The sequence below is a fragment of the Sarcophilus harrisii genome, chromosome 1, assembly GCF_902635505.1.
Source record: "Sarcophilus harrisii chromosome 1, mSarHar1.11, whole genome shotgun sequence".
Lineage (NCBI taxonomy): Eukaryota > Metazoa > Chordata > Mammalia > Dasyuromorphia > Dasyuridae > Sarcophilus > Sarcophilus harrisii.
The window spans coordinates 366,921,653-366,936,395 of record NC_045426.1 but is presented as its reverse complement, the minus strand read 5'-3'; the positions used below and the strand labels follow the sequence as shown (position 1 = coordinate 366,936,395).

Genomic DNA, 14,743 nt, shown 5'->3' with positions numbered 1-14,743 from the left:
TAATAGTGACCCTGGGCAAGTCACTTAACCCCAATTGCCTCAGCCCCCCCCCCCCCCCCCCCCAAAAAAAAAGAAAAAGAAAATGAGGATGACTTTATCTTGCAGTGATGCTGTGACAATTAAACGACTTAATGGATGTAAAACACTGTGTAAAAACATTAAAGCCAAAAAACCCCTCAAAACAGAACAATACATAAAAGCAAAAATCCCAAACCCTTAAAGCCTATATAAATGGCAATCTTTATTCAACTCAATTCTAAATATTCCTTGATCATTTACCTACTACTTAGCTTTTTATAAGTAAGAAATAGTTCTTATAAATGACTAATAAAAATCATTAAAACATCCTGCAAACATACATATATAAAGTGATATATAACTATATAATGGTAATTTTTAGCCCTTTGTTCAAACTATGCAGTAGCTTTAAGTTGAACCTATTTAAAAATATTTTTGCCATTCTTTTCTTTTTAAATTTTGAGTTCTTAGTTTTCTCCCTTCTTTCTACTGCCTTCCCATAACTACTGAGAAGATAGTCAATATGGTATTATACATGTGAAATCATGTAAAACATATGTCCATATTAGCCTTATGTTTTTTAAGAAATAAGAAAAGGAAAATCTGAAAATAATACTTTGTGTTTGTGGCAGCTCTCTTTGTAGTGGCCAGAAACTGGAAACTGAGTAGATGCCCATCAATTGGAGAATGGCTGAATAAATTGTGATATCTGAATATTATGGAATATTATTGTTCGGTAAGAAATGACCAACAGGATGATTTCAGAAAGGCCTGGAGAGACTTAGACGAACTGATACTGAGTGAAACGAACAGGGCCAGGAGATCATTATATACTTCAACAACAGTACTATATGATGACCAATTCTGATGGACCTGGCCATCCTCAGCAAAGAGATGAACCAAATCAGTTCCAATAGAGCAGTAATGAACTGAACCAGCTACGCCCAGTGAAAGAACTCTGGGAGATGGCTAAGAACCATTACATTGAATTCCCAGTCCCCACCTGCATTTTTGATTTCCTTCACAAGCTAATTGTACAATATTTCAGAGTCCAATTCTTTTTGTACAGCAAAATAACGGTTTGGTCATGTATACTTATTGTGTATCTAATTTACATTTTAATATATTTAACATCTACTTGTCATCCTGCCATCTGGGAGAGGGGATGGGAGAAAGGAGGGGAAAAATTGGAACAAGAGGTTTGGCAATTGTCAATGCTGTAAAGTTACCCATACATATAACCTATAAATAAAAGGCTATTAAAAAGAAAGAAAGAAAGAAAGAAAGACAGAAAATTATACTTTGATTTGCACCGAGAGGTCATCAGTTCTCTTTTTGGAGGTAGAAAGCATTTTTTCATCATGAATCTTGGAAATTTTTTGAATCATTGTATTGATCACAGTAGTGAAATCTTAAACAATTGATCTTTTTTTTTTTTTTTTTTTTTTTTTTTATCAGTTCATATAGGTTTTGCCATTTTTTTCTGAAACTATTCCCTTGGTAGTTTCTTAAAGCACAGTAGTACTTCATCACAAGCATATGCAATAACTTGTTCAGGGATTCTCCAGTTGATGAGCATCCTGTTTGATTTCAAATTCTTTGCTAACACTAAAAGAGTTGCTCTGTTTTTGTCCATATAAGTCCTTTTTTTCCCTTGATCTCTTTGGAATCCAGATCTTATAGTGATATTTCTGGCTCAAAAGGCATGCACAATTTTATAGCCCTTTTAATCTGCTTCCAATCGTTTTTCAGAATGGTTGGATCAGTTTACTGTTAAGTGTATCTGTTTCCCCCTCATGCCCTGTAGCAGTTGTCATTTTTGATACATGAGTTGGTACCTCAGAGTTGTTTTAATGTGCTTTTCTCTAGAATCAATAGTGATTTGGAACAGTTTTTTGATATAACAATAGGCACTTTGATTTCTTCTGATAATTGCTGTTTATATCCTTTGATCATTTACAATTGGGAAATGGCTCTTTATTTTTATAAACTGGAGTCAGTTCCCTATATACTCTAGAAATGAACCATTTGTCAGAGAAATTTGCCCTTAACATTTTTTGATATATTTTATTGTTTATGGTACATTTTGGCAAAATGATTGTTTTGTCTGAGATCATGATTACTACCCCAGCTTTTTTTTTTTTTTAAAGTTCATATGAAATATAATGTTCCTACCCTATGTTTTAAGTCTGTGCGTATCTTTGTTTCAAGTGTATCTCTTGTAAACAACCTTCTGTTGGATTCTAGTATCCAATCTATTCTGCTGTCCTGCTTCTGTTTTGTGCTTATCACATTCTTATTCACAGTTATGATTACTAATTGTATTTCTCTCCCTACCATTTTTCTTGTGTTCTCTCTCTTTTCATCCTGTTGCCTCCTCAACAGTCAGCTTATTTTGCTTCTGACCACTGCCTTCCTTATCTGTCTTGCCTTATCTTCCCCTCACCCTTACTCTTTAAGTGTTTCCTTCCTTGTTTTCCTTTTGGGAAAGATAAGTTTCTATACATAAACAAGTGTGTGTGTGTGTGTGTGTGTGTGTGTGTGTGTGTGTGTGTGTGTGTGTGTATTATATTTCCCTCTTTAAACCAATTCAGATGAGAATGAGGTTCAAGCATTGCCTGCTGTCCCTCACCATTTCTTCCACTATGTAAAAAGCTCTTTGCATTTTTTTATGTGAGAAAATTAAGTCTCATTTAATTGATTTTAATTAAAAAATTAAAAACAAATCTCTCTTTTCCCCCTTCTCCCAGTGCATCCCTTTTTTTCATCTTTTCATTTTTTTGGAGATCATTCCAATATAATCAACTTAGACTCATGACCCCTTTCTATGTAAACTCCTTTTTAACTACCTTTAATTCCACATAGAAATATAAACAGTTTAACTTTATTGGAACCCTTATGATTACTCTTTCCTATTTAGCTTTTCATGTTTCTCTTAAATCCTGTGTTTGATTGTCAGATTTTCTATTCAGCGCTGGTCTTTTTATTACGAATGCTTGAAAGACTTCTATTTCATTAAATATCCATTTTTTCCCCTTGAAAGATTACACTTAGTTTTGCTGGGTAGGTTATTCTTAGTTGTAATTCTAGCTTTTGTTTTCTAGAATATCATATTCTAAGCCTCCTTTAATGTGGAAGCTGCTAAATCTTATGTGATCCTGACTGTGATACTACAGTTTTGAATTGTTTTTTTTTTCTGGCTACTTGGAAATATTTTTTCCTTGACTTGAGAGATATTCTGAGAATTTTCATTTTGGAATCTCTCAAAAGGGACAAATAGATTATTTTGATTTCTTTTTTGTCTTCTGAAGCTAAGATATTGAGGGCAATTTTCCTTGATAATTTCCTGGAATAAATATGTCTAGCTCCTTTCTTTGATCATAATTTTCAGGTAGTCCAATAATTTTAAATTATCTCTTTAATCCCTGGTCAGTTCTTTTTCTAATGAGATATTTAAGATTTTCTTCCTTTTTTTTTTCTTCTTTTAACTTTGTTTTATTGTTGCTTGATGTCTCATGGAGTCATTAACTTTCACTTCAGATTTTTAAGGAACTTTTTTCTTCCATGAAAAAAATTTTTTTGCCTTTTTTTTTTTAAATTAAATTTCTGCTTTTTAAAGAAGTCTTCTTGTCAATAGGTTTTTGTACATCTTTCCCCATTTGGTCAAGTCTGGTTTTTAAGGTTATTTTCTTATGTATTTTTTTGTTCCTCTTTTACCATGCTGTTAATTCTCTTTTCATAATTTTCTTGCATCACTCATTTTTCCCAATTTTTCTTGTACCACTTTTATCCTGTTCTTTAATTCTTCCAATTTTTTTTTTTTTTTAATGTTTGGGTTCAATTAACATTTTTCTTTGAGGGTCTTGGGTAGCTACTTTCACATTGTTGTTTTTTGAGACTGTTTTCATCTTGTTGTTTTATTTGAATTTATTTCTTACTCTTACTTTCTACTATAGTAGCTTATTTGGGTCAGATTCTTTTTTTGTTGTTTGCTCATTTTTTAGCCTATTTCTTGACTTTTAAGCTTTATGTGCTGGACTCTGCCTGACTGGGGGTGAGTGTAGGACTGTGCCAACTTCTATTTTCAGAATTAGTTCTGAGGGTCTGCAAGTTTTTGCTTCTTCCAAGTTGGTGTGATCCTGGAAGAGGTATAGTTGCTGCTGTTTTGATCTGCACTCTGGTCTTTAGCCAGGAAGGACTGCCAGCACTAGTACAACTCTTTGCTTTCAAGCTGTGGTCAGGAATCCTACTCCTTTGTGATCAACTTCCAGTGTTCCTGGGAACCTTGAGACTTTGACTTAGAATTGTGTATGGACAATAGAGTTACTATTGCCAGTGATATCCAATGCTAGGAAAGGGTCCTCTATAATCTCTTTCTGACCAGTTGGTTGACTCCTTTTCCTGTTTTCTGGATTGAGAACTCTTAAAACTTCTGTTGCTGTAAAGAGTCAACAGTGGCTGCTTGTATGTCTTTCAGACAAACTTCCAAAGGTCTGGTTATAGACTTTTCCTGCCAACCTTTTAAATTATCTTAGGTTGGAAAAGTTTCTTGCCCTGACCTTATGTTGATTCTGCCACTCCAAAATTTAATTTGAGTTGTTTGAGGGGAAGGCTGAGAGAGTTTAGTTGGTTGGCTACTTTTAATCCTCCATCTTGACTCTTCCATTAACAATGTCAATTACTTTTTTTTTTGGAAAGAATACAAGCATGCAGGGAAACATTAACCAAATATTTTTAACTTGTACGTGGCTGCAACATTTGGTTTATTCATCAAGATCTTTTAGATGACAAATTAGCCAAAAGACCTGATCTCTTGATCATTAAATGACCCTTGAAAGGTTTTGAGATTGTTCTGATTATTTTATTGCAGAGTATTTATAATATTCTATCTCTGAAACTTCCGTAGGATATTCTCATCTTGAAAGACCTTGCTGGGAAGCAAGAGATAAAGATGGGGTGGCCCAGTTAAAGTACAAGTTTTATCCAGGAAATCTAGAGGCAGAGCCACTGAGATGACTATAAGCTTTTGACCTTTTCTGCTAAACAGAAGACTTTTCTAACAGAAGTTTTCTGTTCACTAACAAAAGTAATGCAGTAAATACTTAATTTTTTCCCCATGTACTAAATAATATAGGTCAGCATTATTTTTGACTACAAAAAGAGAATATAAAAAGGTGAATAGATTTGTGTTAAAGCATCTGTTTTAACAGTGCTTAATGTATCACCATCAACAAATATTTATTGTGTTTCTTTATAACAGTTGCCAGTTATGTAAGGCTTTAAAGTTTATTCGCAGTGTATTTTAGATTTATCCTTTATTCATTCATTTGAATGATTTTTACTATAACCCTCTGGATCAGGTATGGTAAACCTTGTTATCCTCATTTTGCAGATGAGAAAACTAAGGCTTGGAAAAGGTTAAGTGACTTGCCCATCTTCACACAGCAGTTATTAAATGCCTAAAGTAGAATTCAAATCCCAGTTTCTTAACTCCAAGTTTCATTCTTATTTCCACTACACTTGCCATTCTTATTGATGTTAGGACTTTGTTTGTGGCCGTTGGAATATATTAAAGGTATCAAATTTGGTCCCTACACTTGAGGGACTTAGATTATTTCATCAACAAGGTACATGCATAAAATAAGAAATATCATTTATCTTTATTTTCCTTCCGAGTTACTGAATGATTTTCAGGATTTTTGTTGTTCTAGGGTTATTATTAGGAGATACATGCCTCCTTGACATAAAAAAGTTATTGTTTTTATCCAACCCTTTCTTTATACTTACCTAATCACCATCCTATTTCAGTCCCTTACTACCTCTCACTTGGACTACTATAAGTTTTCCAATTAGTTTCCTTGCTTTCTGCCCTTCCCTTCTCCTTCTATCTACCACATAGTTGCCAGATGACATTCTTATTATACAGGTCTGACCTTATTCTATTTAATAAACATCTCCTTTTTATCTTCCACACAGTTGCCAGATGACATTCCTATTATACAGGTCTGACCTTATCATTCTGTTTAATAAATTACTGTTCCCTTCTTAGCTCTAGGAACAAATATAAACTTCTTAATTTAGTATTTAACACAACCTGCTTTCCTCCTCATTTTCCATCCTTGTCACCTTTACTTATACCCTTTCATGCATTCTGTGATTCAGCAAAACTGATTGTTCTATTCCTTACAGATAGTATTCCAATTCCTGTCACTGTGTTTTTGCATAGTCAATTCCCTATTCCTGGAATGTACTCCATTCTCATATTGCTCTGAAAAAAAGGATCTGTTATTTTTAAAATTACAATTCTGTATTCTATTTAACTTAAGTTGACAAGGCATTAACTAAAGTGGCTTTGCCCTAGGCTCTTTCTCCCTCTGTATACTTTTACCTAGTCATCTCATTAACTCCCATGCTTTCAGTTATTATTTCTATGCAGATAACTTTCAGTTTTGCTTATCCAACTTCAATCTCTAGTCTTAGTTCCAGTCTCACACCTTCAGTTGTTTTCAGAACATCTTGAACATCTTGCAAATGTCTTGAACTTAACATGTACAAGCCTGAATTCATCTTTCTCCTGAATCCTTTTTCTCACTTCCCCATAAGTGGAGAGTGTACTGCTATCCTTCTAGATATTTAGGATCAATTCTTGGGTGTCATTCTTGTCTCTTTACTCTCATTCCATAAATTGAATCAGTCCTTAATTCTTCAAATTGAATCAAGTAAATTGGATCAATTTTTCTTTTCTGACATTGTAATTATGCAACCACCCTGGTGCAAAGCTTTCATCTCCTTATTCCTGGACAATTACATTAGCCTACTAGTTGGTCTCTCTGCCTTAAGTGTTTCCCACACTTGAATCTATCTTCTTACACTCAGCTGTCAAACTGATCTTCCTAAAGAACATGTCTGTTTGTGCCACTTTCCCTACTCATAAATAGTAAACTCCAGTGGTTTCATCCCTGATCTGATTGGGAATGATTCTAATTTATCCCTATTATCTATGATGCTTGCTACTGATAAATGCTACTGATCATTTTAAGGAAAACTCCACTTATTCCTCTCTTTCCAGTATTTTTAATAGGAATGGGTATTGGATTTTGTCAAATGCTTTTTCTGCATCTATTGACATAATCTTATGATTTCTGTTAGTTTGGTTATTGATATAGTCAGTTATTTGATTGACTATTGAATCAGCCCTGCATTTCTGGTATAAATATGTGGAAATCTTTTAAGCTTGCTTCTTTCAACGTTTTTGTCCACACTGTCTTGACATTTTTTCATTTTGTAAAATTTTATACTATAATACCATATGCCTAAGTAGAAATGAATGAAAAAATCATTTTTTAAGCACCAGGTGTGTGCCAAGAACTCTTTTGGTGCTTGGAATACAGATAGTCTTTGCCTTTAAAGATCCCATATTTTGGTAAGAAGAAACAGCATATAAAGAGGGAGAACTTCTTGGGAGAGGGATTTTTGTTATTGAATGGCAAGCTGTTTGGATGGATAAATATGCAGAATGGGCTTTGGTCAGCTAGATATATTGTAGTTTTTTTAACTGAGTTTGCATTTACTAGCCAGTTAAGCTCAGTCTCAGATTAGGGACAGGAGCAAAAGAAATTAGATTTCTTCTTTTTCCTTTATTATAAAATTTTAATTTTATTATCAATTCCAAATTCTCTCTCTCCCTTCATACCTGTTCTCCCCCATTTAGAATGAAATATAATACTCATTACATGTATGAAAAAAAAATGTGCTTAAGTCTCTATTCTGGGCCCATCAGTTCTCGTGTGTTCTCTCTGTCTCTCGATGGCAATTTTCATCATGAATCTTTTGGAATTGTAGTGGGTCATTGTATTGATTAAAGATACTAAGTTGGAAAGGAAATATCTGACTTGTGTTTTTTTCCTTTTATTTTTTCTCCTCTTCCCCTATCAGGCTCATGACAGAATTAGGGAAGAAGATCTTATAAATAAAACCATTAATTTATCAGTTGTTTAAGCCAAACATTGTACCTAGAAGAAGATAAAGCAATCATTCTTGGCCTGGAATATAATCTAACCAAGATAGAAACAGGGAAGAATTGTGCTGGACAATAAGATAGTGGTATATTACCTAATCAGATCTTCAGTGGTTAATTTTTTTATTTTACCTGAAATATTTTGAGTTTACTGAATTAACAACCATATTCAGATTTAAACACAAATATTCATTCTAATTGTTGTGCTTCTTTAAGGACTTGGCTCATCCAAGAAGTATTTCTTTTCTTTTCCATTTTAAAAAATTCAATAGTATTTTTTTTCCAATTATATATATATATATATATTTTTTTTTTTTCAATATTCATTTTTACAAGATTTTGAATTCCAATTTTTTTTTTCTCTTTCCTTTTGATACCTACCTCCCCTTCCCCAGGGCAACAAGCAGTCTGATATACGGTCATTTTTAACATATTTCTCAATTATTCATGTTTGGAAAGAAAAATCAGACAAAAGGGAAAAACCATGAGAAAGAAAAAATAAGCAAAATAGAAAGGTGAAAATAGTATGCTTCAATACACTTTCAGTCTCCATAGTTCTCTCTCTGGATGCAGATGGTATTTCTATCCCAAATTTATTGGACTTGTTTTGAATCAGTGTATTGATGAGAAGAGCTAAATCTGTCATAGCTGATCATCATGTAATCTTGATGTGTTATAGTGTATAATGTTCTCCTAGTTTTGCTCACTTCACCCAGCTTCAGTCAAGAAGTCTTTTTTCTTGACTTAATTTGATCCCCTGAGGATTTTTCCTTTTGTAGGAATACATTAACTTTTGCCTAGTTGTATAAGCTGTAGTTAAGTCCAGATATAAATATGGGATCATAAATTATACATTCTTTAAATTAGTAAGATACTTGCTTCAAAAAGTACAAATAGTACTATTTTGCAGGGATGATTTTTTTTTTTTAAAAGGAAGTATTAACTGCTCTTAATCTTAGATATTAATTTTGGTTTTTAATGCAGGCAACCCCTGATTCTTCTTAAGTCTGACTTCTGAAATACTTTCTGTATCTCTGCCATTCAAGTATTTCACATACCCTGATACCCATCTTTTTTTTCTTTTTATAAAATGTTTTATTTTTTCTAATTATAGTAAAAAAAACAATTTTTAAGTATTAATTTAAAAAAATTTTGTTGCAAATTTTTTTCCCTTCTGTTTTTGTTTTTCTATTCATTGAGAAGGCAAACAATTTGATATGGATTATACACGTGCAAAACATATTTCTGTATTAGTCATGTTATGAAAAAAAGCACAATGTTCTCCCACCTCCAAGGGGGGAAAAATCAAGCAAAATATAGTAAAAAATAAAAGTATGCTTTGGTCTGCATTCAGACTTTATTAGTTCTTTTTCTGGAGGTGTATAGCATTTTTCATCCTAAGTCTTTCAAAACTGTTGTACATTATTTTATTTCTGGGAGTAGCTAAGTCATTGTACAGTTGGTCACTTTACAATATTGCTGTTCCTGTGTACAGTGTTCTGTAAGCTGTGTTTCAGTTCATGTAAGTCCAGATTTTTCTGAAAGTGGTTTTCTCATTTCTTATATCACCATGGTATTCCATCATATAGCAAAACTTGTTCAGCCATTCATCGATTGATGGACATCCTATTAATTTTCAATTCTTTGTTACTACAGAAGGAAATGTAATATACATTTTTGTCCATATAGGACAGGGCCTTTTTCTTTTTCTTTCTTTTTTTGTTTGTTTTGCTGAGGCAATTGGGGTTAAGTGACTTGCTCAAGGTCACACAGCTAGGAAGTGTTAAGTGTCTGAGGTCACATTTGAACTCAGATAGAACCTTTTTCTTTGATCTTTTTGAGGTAGAGATCTAGCAGTAGTATTGCTGGGTCAAAGGATATGCACATTTTTATAGTCCTTTAGATCTAGTTCCAGATTGCTCTCCAAAATGATTGGCTCAGTTCACATATTCATCAGCAGTGCTTAGTGTCTCAGTTTTCCCATATCCCCTTTAACATTTGTCATTTTTCTTTTCTGTCATATTAGTTAATCTGATATACGTGGGGTGGTTTATTAGAGTCACTTAAATTTACATTTTCTCTAATCATTAGTGATTTAGGATATTTTTTCACATGACTGGATAGGTTAGATTTCTTAATTTCCTATCCTTTCATTCCTTTGACAATTTTTCAGTTGGGGAAGTAACACTTATTTTTATACATTTGACTATATTCTCTATATATTTGTGAAAAAGATTTTTATTAGAGAACCTTTCTTTAAATCCCCCCCCCCTTAATTTTTTGCTTTCCTTCTAATCTTAACTGCATTAGTTTTTGTGCAAAAACTTTTTAATATAATACAATCAAAGTTATCAAATTTTATATCTGATAGTGCTCTCTATTTCTTATTTAGTCATAAACTCTTCCTTTATCCATAGATCTAACAGGTAAACTAATTTGCTCCTTGAATTTGCTTAAATTATCATCATTTACATCTAAATCATGTAATCTAATCTGCTATCCTCTTCTGTTTTATGGGTGAGTTCATCCCATTTACATTTACGATTAATTACTGGGTATGTCTCCATCCTATTTTCCTCAACCCTCTTTTCTTTCTCTGCTCCTTCCACCTTTAATCCTGTGCCTTCTGAGACCTGTACCTCCTTTCCCCACTTAGCCTCTGATGTCCTCTTTCTAGCTCTGTATACATCTGTTAACAGATCTGTGTAATATAAGTGCCTACTTAGAACCTACATCTCCCATTTGACACTTCAAAATCAAATCAGTTCTAAAATCCTATGATTCTATGTCTAATGTGACTACCTTCTTTATGATATGGAATAGGATTTCTTTCAGCGTTCTAAAGGAAGAAAACAGGTTAGGCATCAAATTATATACATAGATACTGGTGGAATGAAGTTAATTTTTCAGGTGTTTCAGTTTAGTATTGATTTTAACATCTATGATGTGGTGGCAGTAGCAAAACCTGGTCCTCCTTCTCTCCAGCTATTCAGTCATAGGCAAGCTACTTCAGTTCTCTGGGCATTAGTTTTATGTGCTTGGCTTTACAAATACTTGAGAAATTGTATATAAGCAAGGAACTTTATATTTACGTAATCCAAATGTTCATATTTTGGGTAAGTGAGTATTTTTGTGTGAGAGTGAATAGTTTTAATAGGTCCTTGTGTTTACTTGCTCAGTGGCTGTAAAATTTGTCTTGGAGATTTTTTTCTTTTTAAAAATTGATCTAGAGGGAGGATTCTGGGAAGATGGTGGAGTAGGTTGGTAAATTTTAAGGTCAACCAATTTCCCCACAAGTATAACTAATTTGTACCTCAGGAAGAATATAGATTGGTGAAAAATCAAGAAGACTTGGGGCAGTACAAGGGTCCTCCTGATAAAACTTGTGAAGATCTAAAGGAAGACTCTGGGCCAGGATTAACTTGTTTGAAGTATAAATATCAAGTGGGGACTCCTCAAGAATAGCTGGTTATGGCTGGAGCTTTAAAGGAACCACAGAGACTTTCACCTCCTGAACTTTGATGCATGGAGGTTTTGAGTCCTGGAAAACAGAGTGATTTGGAATGCCAAGCTCAGCTGTGCTGCTGAGAAGTGGGCTTGGGTGAGAAGGAACCAGAATCAGGCTAGTGCAGAAACAGCAGACACTGCTGGCTGTGGACACTTGCAAGAGGGTGGAACTCTTGGTTTGGGGTTCCTGGTCAGAGGGAAGAGTTGAAAGGAAGTTTGAGGCAATCCCCCTCTAACCGCGATTAGAGGTGCTTAGACTTACACCTCTTATTAAAAGAAATGAACCAGCAGAAGAAGAAAGAACCCCATCATTGAAATATATTATAGGAATAGTGAAGATCAGGATTCATCTTCAGAGGAAGATACTTTAGGGAGAAAAAATCTTGTCCTCAAAGATTAATGTGAAATGGCTTCCTGCCCAGAGAGAATTTATAAAAGAACTCAAAAATGAATTCAAAAATTAAATGAGAGACATAAAGGCAAAACTAAAGAAAAAAATTAAAACCAACCAAGAAAAACAAGAAGATTATATAAAAACGTGAACCAATTAGGAAAGGAGATTTTAAAGTCTCAAAGATGAAAATAATACTTTGAAAATTAGAATTGGGCAAAGGAAAGCCAGTGAAGCTATGAGAAACCATGAAATGACAAAACAGATTTTAAGAATGAGAAAATGGAATAGAATGTGAAACAATTCATAACAAAAACAACAAATCTGGAGAACAGAATAAGAAGAGAAAATATAAGAGTAATTGAAAAGCTGGAAAGTTGTGACCAAAGAGAACCTTGACATAATAATGTAGGAAATAATCGTAGAAAATTGTCCTGGAATGATGGAACATTAGGGGAAAGTAGAAATAGAAAAAAAATCCACCAATCACCATTTCAAAGAGATCCTTTATGGCAAACACATAGAAATATTATTGCCAAATTTCAAAATCTGTAGGTCAAAGAGAAAATTTTGCAAGAAACAAGAAAAAAAGAATTTAAATACACTGGAGCTACAATTAGAATTTTACAAGACTTATCAGCAGCTACAATAAAAGACCACAGGTCTTGGAATCATAGCTACAGACAAGCAAAAGAACTAGACCAGCAGCCAAAAATATAATATCCGGCAAAATTATTTATAATTTTAAGTGAGAAAAATTGGGCATTAAGCCAACTTTCCAATTTTCAGGACTTCCTATCAATCAAACCTGAACTTAACAAAAAATTTAACATTAATAGTCAGTATCAAAGAGTAGTTTTAAGGAATTCAACATGGAAAAACTGTTTAAACATGGACAAAATGTTTGTTTTTTCCTACATGGGAAATATGTTGAAGATTTACATCAATAGGACAAACTCAAAAGAAAATTTGTTGGAGTAAAGGTAAAAATTATAATCATGTTATACAAATGAGGTGCAAAGGAAGAATAGACACAAAGGCATTGGAGAGGGGAGAAGGGCTTGTAGTTCGGAAAACCTGCTCACATCGGAAATGGGTTCAATAGGCAACACCACATATATATGCATATATATGAATATCATGAAGGTCTTAGCACTCTTCAAAATCTGTGAAGAAATAAGCGGTGGAGGGGGATGGGGAAGCAAAGAGGGAAAAACACAAGGGAGGGATCCCTGCATCGGGGGAGGTTAAGTACTAGTAAGCCAAATTATGGTGCATAATTTAATGAAAGAGTCAGCAGGGATAGGAAACATCTATGTGGAGTATGTGTGTGTAAGAGTCTGTCTATGTATGTATGTGTCTACATCTCTCTATATAAATATATCTTTTCTTAACTATAGCCTGTTTGGGTGTGTTGGGGGGGAGAATGAAGGGAAGAAAAAAGAATAAAGTAAATAAGGTGTAAAGCAGAGAAAAGAACAGTTTACAAGGAAGTAAAGAAAAGATGGACACTTATGCATATAATTTCTTCTATTTAAATTGGTATTTGTTGTTATGTATTTTGAATCTTCCCTGATGTTCTTTTGGGCACATGATAATGTTCTCTTTTTGTTTTGTATTGCTTTTCTGTTTTTCTTTTTGCTTATTCTGTTTTCTTCAAATAAAGTAAATTTGGAAAAAAAAATTGATCTACATGAGATCAGCAAACTTTTTCTCTTTTAAAAATACTTTTATTGGGTCAGCTAGGTGGCACAGTGTATAGAGCACCAGCCCTGAAGTCAGGAGGACCTGAGTTCAAATCCAATCTCAGACACTTAACACTTCCTAGCTGTGTGACCCTGGGCAAGTACTTGACTTCAATTGTCTCAGCAGAAAACAATTAAAAAAACCCCAAACTTTTATCAATATCATTTATTTTATGTCACATTCATTTTGAAATGCGTCCTTCATGGAAGCAATAAATGGGGAAAACTTTTACATTTAAGGGTCCTGATAAGAGCCTCATTTCTAAAATATATAGAGAATTGACTCAAATTTGTAAGAATTCAATCCATTCTCCAATTACTAAATGGTCAAAGGATATGAACAGACAATTTTCAGATGAAGAAATTAAAATCATATCTAGTCATATAAAAAGTCATATAAAAAGTGATCTCTAAATCACTATTGATCAGAGAAATGCAACTCTGAGGTACCACTACATACCTGTCAGTTTGATTGAGATGACAGGAAGAGATAATGACGATTGTTGAAGGGGATGTGGGAAAACTGGGACATTGATATATTGTTGGTGGAACTGTGAACGGATCCAGCCATTCTGGAGAGCAATTTGGAACTGTGCTCAAAAAGTTATCAAACTGTACATACCCTTTGATTCAGAAGTGTTTCTATTGGGCTTATATCCCAAAGAGATCTTAAAGGAGGGAAAGGGACTCACATGTGCAAAAAATGTTTGTGGCAGCCCTTTTTATAGTGGCAAGAAACTGGAAACTGAGTGGATGCCCATCAGTTGGAGAATGGCTGAATACATTGTGGTATGTGAATGTTATGGAATATTATTATTCTATAAGAAACGATCAGGAAGATGATTTTAGAAAGGCCTGCAGAGACTTACATGAACTGATGCTAAGTAAAATGAACAGAACCAGGCGATCATTGTACATGGAAACATCAGTATTATAGGATGATCAATTTTAATGAACGTGACTCTTTCCAACAATGAGATGGCAATTGATGCCAGTTCAAATGATCTTGTGATGAAGAGAGCCATTTACATGCAGAGAGAGGATTATGGGAACTGAGTGTGGATC

General features: G+C 33.7%; 1 protein-coding gene across 5 annotated transcripts in view; it reads left to right on the top strand.

The window, feature by feature from the left end:
* C1H18orf25 (chromosome 1 C18orf25 homolog) overlaps positions 1–14,743 on the top strand; it is a 100,468-nt gene that overhangs the window by 12,782 nt on the left and 72,943 nt on the right. The window lies entirely within an intron of this gene.